Source organism: Panthera tigris, chromosome A1, assembly GCF_018350195.1.
Source record: "Panthera tigris isolate Pti1 chromosome A1, P.tigris_Pti1_mat1.1, whole genome shotgun sequence".
Lineage (NCBI taxonomy): Eukaryota > Metazoa > Chordata > Mammalia > Carnivora > Felidae > Panthera > Panthera tigris.
Genome location: NC_056660.1, coordinates 196432888 through 196438887, shown reverse-complemented (window position 1 = coordinate 196438887; position 6000 = coordinate 196432888).

The following is a 6000-nucleotide window of genomic DNA, read 5'->3' as shown; positions in this document are numbered from 1 at the left end:
ATGCAGACCCTTCTCTCATGTTGAGTCACCCACCGGGTCAGCTACAAGAGGACCCTGCCACACTGGGAGGACCCCGGCCATGCCGAGCTCACACTCAGGATATGGCATGGGGCAAGCCTCTAAAGGCCAAGGGAGCCCCCAAGACCAGATGGACCAGACAGCATGGAGAGGGGAAGTGGACCCATCCCTCCCTAGTAGGCGCCATGACTCATACAAAGTTAGTCGGTCATGAGTCAGTCCTGCCAGCCCAGAGGAAGGGCTCAATAGAGTCAAAGGCTAATTTTAAAAACCACTATTATTAATTTTTGATCCCACAAGAACTCATGAATACATTTTCCTTATTTAAAAAAATGAAATGAAACGAAACATGGTCCCTAAGGCTAGTGTCCCCTTAAGACTCCTCTCCTCCAGGGGCACCCAGGTGGTTCAGTCAGTTAGGCAACAGACTTCGGCTCAGGTCATGATCTCATGGTTCGTGAGCTCGAGCCCCACTTTGCGCGAACCCCGCTCCTCTCCCTCTCTCTCCCTCTCTGCCCTCATGGGATTCTCTCTCTCCCTCTCTCTCTGCCCCTCGCTCACTTGCACCCTCTCTCTCTCAAAAATTTTTTTTTAAAAAATTAAAAAAGAAAGACTCCTCTCTGCCAATCCTGGCCATCGGGTCAGTTCCCCAGCTCTCTCTCACCTGAACCTAAATACAGTTATTATTCCAGCCCATCTCATACGCCCTAAAATGCACTCCTAGGAAAGATAGTGTGGTTTCTATGTGTTCATTGGAATAACTGGTGGCACACTGTATATACTGGTCTGCAGCCTGTCTTTGTCCCCACCAGACAGTAGGTCTTGAGCAGCTCTCCAGGTTCTGACGCCAGCCCTCACCTCGCTTTGCTCATTCGCCGTGTCATATTCCTTAGTATGATACGTCGCTGTTCGCCTCCCTCTGAACTGGCATTTAAGCTGTTTCCAGTTCCCTTTGTATCACAAAGACAATCACACTGCAGTGAAATTTCCTCTCTGTCCACCCTGCGGGGATTCCTCTGTGATGGGGGGAGGACCCTACTCTTAGAGGCAATCCCCGAACGGAAGCAGAATCAGCTCTGGGAATGTCTAAGCACCTAGGGAGCATCTAGACTCCTTGCCTTACCATCACTGCCCTATTCCCTGGACGCCACTGGGACTCTGTAGAAGGAGGGACTTAGTTTCGATGGGCTCTAAATACTCTCCCAGCGGGGGCAACCTAAAACTCCCCCAATGCCAGGGAGTGAACAGTGGGACTTTCTCACAAGTAGAGGTGTGCTGCCCTTTCAGAGGTTATGAGGCACTGGCAGGAGGCCTGTGGATTTCAACGCCACTCCCAACAGTGCACTGTGCTTTAATGGCGTTCCTGGGGAAGTGACTAGTGCACACATACCGTGGACTTCTGTTTGCCCTTTACCAGGGCCTTCCTGGATATCAGGGGATATGATGTTACTTCCCACAAATTCTGTGTAAATAACTGAGCCGGAGTGGCTGATTTGTAATGAGATGAGGGGAAAATAATCACCACCTACTTTGCATAGACCGGAGTTCACAAAGCACACAGTTTCTCATTTCATCTCGGGAACTACCCTGAGATATACACAGGGAAGGGATAATTACAGTACGTATTATGATAATGTTTCATGGCAACTGTTATTCATTACAGCTGAGCAGATTCAGACAACAAGAATGAATTGGTTGCCCAAGGTCACATAGCGAGGAAGCGAGGGCAAACCCAAAACTCGGGTCTTCTGACTGCTAGTCCATTTCTCTGTACTTCCCAGCTGTGCCGCCGTGAAGACCCGCTTATAATTCTGAATGCCTAAGGGACAGGTGCCCCCTTGGCAGACTCTGCAGGATATAGTGGAAGACCATATTCAGAGATAGACTTCGGTCTTAAGGAGCCAAGTGAATCAAGAGGGAAGCAAGCCAAGTTCGGGGTAGGAGGGCAGGGCAGTTAATTCAACTGGACTCTGAGATGAGTAAGTCCGTGTTGTCCGAGAGAATTTTACTCCACCCATTAATTAAAGATACTCTCTGGGATACTTTGGCTAGCTGGTCATGCAGGGCCTCTCTAGGGAGGTAGCAATTAAGCAAAGACCTAGAGGAAGAGGAGCTTCCAGCTTTGCAAAGAAGCAGGGAAGAGCAAAGCAGGTGTAGGGAACAGCGTGTGCAAAGTTCCCAGATGGACAACCTCACAGCGAGGCTGGGGACCCCCTCTGCGGGGAGCCAAAGGGAGTGGGGGCAGGAGGTGAAGGGGGTCCCTTGATGACTGGCCTGGGCAGTCAGTGCTAGAGGAGCTCAAAGGATGGCTTCCAGGAGAAGACAGGACTTGAGGGCATCTTGAGGAAATGACTGGCGTCATTCAAGGGAGACACAGCAGGAGAGGGCACTACAAGCAGAACTGTAGGCAGAGGAGAAATGGTCAGTGAATAATGGGTAAAACGGTCTCTTAACTGTCAAACGGACGGAGGGGTTAGAAGGCTCACTGACATCCCATTGAGACGCCAATAAGGAAACTGAGCCCAGTGAAGCCTGGCCAAGGGAATGGCAGGGCTGAGTCCAGCTCCCAGATCTACCAGATTCCCACCCTCCCATCCGGAGCTGGCTCCACCCCAGCCTCTTCTGCTGGCAGGGCCACTGTCAGGAAGGAGGCCCGGGCTGTGGTCGGATGTGAGTAGAAGGCCTCAGCAGAACCCTGCGGTGGAACCGTCTGGCCAGAGCTCCCCCGCAGCCAGCACTGCAGCCCCCAATACTCTGATCTCAAAGCCAATTCCTTTGTTCCCGCCCCCCCCCCCCCGAGAAGCTTCCCAAAGACCTGGGGGACACCTTTGATATTTTTTAAACATTTTTGCACAAAACAATGTAAGGAACCAGGGGAAAAGCACGGCTCCATCACCAAACTGTTTTGGCCAGAAAAATAGGCCCATGTCCTGCCAATTCCGTTGCAGTTTGGGAGCTCCCCCCGGGGAGGAAAGGGGCGCGCACAGGGAGTCAGGTCCGGGAGAACCACGCAAATCACCATTTCCTGGTGGGAAGTCTACTCTTTGCTCAGGGCCTAAGGCTCAGCACAAACTAGTGGTGGCCGTGGGGGATCAAAGGTCTCTGCACCAGCCTGGAACATGCTCAGATCTTCTGCCAAACTCCAACCATAGGTCACCCAGATACTTAGAGCCAAGAACACTAGAGCAAAAGGTACCTCAGGACTCATCTGGTCCAATCCTCCACTTATAAAACTCAGGCCCAGAGAGCCACCTCCAAATCATCCAGGTTCTTCCGAGGTAAACAACAGCAAAGTGTACGAGCATCTAATGATGCCTGACACAGTGCTAAGTCGTTATGCCTGTCATCGCTGCAGACGCTAACAGTGAAGTAGATAGCGTTATGACCCCTGCTTCACCCACAAAGAACCTAGTTAGCCTAAAGAGGTTAAGTCACTTGCCCAAGGTCACACAGCAAGGAAGAGTAGTCAGGACTCCAGTCCAGACCACTTTATCCCACGGCCCCAGGCCTCCTCAGAGCCCGCTGCATCAGGACTGTAAGCAAGATCTCTGACCTCCCAGCCTCGTAGGGCATTTCCATCCCAGGTTCACTAATGCCGAACGTGGTCTTGACCATCTGCCTGGGGCTCAGTTCTTCCACAAAGAAGCCTCTAGCCTCCCCACCTGCATCCGGTCCTGCCTCCGCCTGGACCTGTGACGTTCTTTTTTTAGTGCTGCACCCGCTCCTTCCCCACAACCCTCCGCCAAACCAGGATGGCTATTCCTGCTTCTTCAGCTCAGCTCGAATGTCACCTGTTGAGAGAGACACCCGTCTTTAATGTCTACTCCCAGCCCCTCTTCACGTACTTTACAGACTGCAATTATAAGTCTGCCTATTTGTGTGTGTATTGTCTCCTCCCCTGTGTTTCTGGCAGGCACAGTTCCTGGCGCGGATAGACAATTAGATGTTGTAAAGTGAAGGAACAACCGAATGAATGAACCAGAAAACGAAAGAATACCTTAGTTCTTCTTCGAATAAGTGCCTGCACAGAAGCTTACCCTTGTCCAAGTGATTTTGTTAAAACTACATAATCCAAAAAGTTACTTTGATCCAAGAGCCTGATATTATGAGTGTGTATTCCCATGTCTTTTTCTCCGTCATATAGAGATATGTATATGTGGTACCTATATGGGATCCCATTTATGGAAAAATGATTTAACTATGTTATAGGATATGTATATTCTACATGTTCTATAGATTACATAACACATAGGTCCACCAATATACATCATCCTAAAAAAAAGTACAGAGTATATTTTTCTGCAATTTGCTTATTTCACCACTTCCCCTGAACGTTCTCCCCCCCCCCCCACCGTATATAGATCTGCCTCTTCTTGCTAACAACTACATATTGTTTTCGAAAAATAAAAATTAAAGTACTCACTCTTGGTGGGATACTCAAATAGTCTAAGAATGGCAAGTAGAAATCACTGGATCATAAGCACCTCTTCCCACCATTGCCACATCTCACAGGCCAGAAGGATGTGGTGTCCAGATAAGGGTGAGTGAGGGGGTATTCATGAATGGACAGGAGCACACAGCAGTGCGGTGAGAGGCACAGGCTCCCGTGCAGGAGGGAGATGTGGGGTGCAGCTGGATGAGAGCGAAAGAAGGGCAACTAGGAAGAAAAGTTGAGGAGCCTAGGGCTGGGTTTGTCAGGGAGAGCCTTGAGAGGGTCAGAATATGGGGAAGAAAGCTAGAAACCACCCCAGTCGGGGACCGGAAGTCGAAAGACAGAGGGGCTCTTGGAGCAGAAGAGAAGCATAATGGGGGAAGTTCTTCCATCCCACGAAGAAGGTGGACAATCTGTCTCCCAGTGGTTTTCCCACCTGGCTTTCCAACACCCAGGAGCCTTTGCCTGTTTCCGAGTGAGACGTGTTTATCTCCATTCTGGAGTCTCAAAGTTCAAAACAAACTTCCAAACAAAGGGACCCTCCGCTCTGCAGTTTTCGGCTTCATTCTCTTGCAAGGACAGAGCCAAGATTCTGCTTTCCTGATGACTTTCACAGCCAATTCCACCGGGAATCCCACCCCCAGCTTCCTTCTGCGTCTTTCCTGGCTGCCTCCGATTGTTGTGGACATCCTCACGGGTATAGTTTTTTTTTTTTTTTTTTAGCTTCTTTTAACTCTTTTCTTCCTATCTTTATAATGATGCAGGAAAAATAAGATTGTTTTCCCAACAGCAATTTGGGGCTGGTAGAGTGGACCAAAGTTCTCTCCAAAGAGCTGGATTCATCAGCATATATTATTAAAAAGAACCTTAGACAAGAAGAACCAATCAGTCAAGCTCCCTGTAGTTGGAAAATTCTGAGACATATTTTCATGGCCATCACTCTATAGAAAAGCCCAACAGGTTTGCATAAGTAGAAAATGACAAGAATGTCTCTGAGGGCAGGTATAAGTGAGAGATATACTAAAACTCAGCACACGTCGTGTTCATTTGCTAAGCATTACACTGAGTATTTTAATACACACAATAATCCATGAGGTGGATACCATATTAATGTCCATTCTACAGATGAAGAATTTGAGGCTCATAGAGTATCTCACGCAAAGTCACATAGATACTAAATGACGGAGGTAGGACTGACAATCAGCCAGTCTGGAAATGGCTCCCAGACTCTTAACCAAGCCACCATTGGGTTTGCCTAATTCATGCTTTGCTAACTTAATTATTGTCTACCACCCCTCTTCCAAGTAGGAGTTATGCTCCAGGAGAGCAGGTCCTTGTCTGTCCTGTTGTATCCCCAGCAGCCAGCAGGGGGCCTAGCACAAAGTAGACACTCAATAAATGCGTACTGAGTGAATGAATTAATGAATGAATGTTATGGTTTTATTTGACGATATCCTGTTATCTGAAAATTTCTGAACATTGAAGCTTTGGGTGATATCTAAATATGTTTATTGAACAGTCCTATTAATTTTACCTATTTAACTTACCTG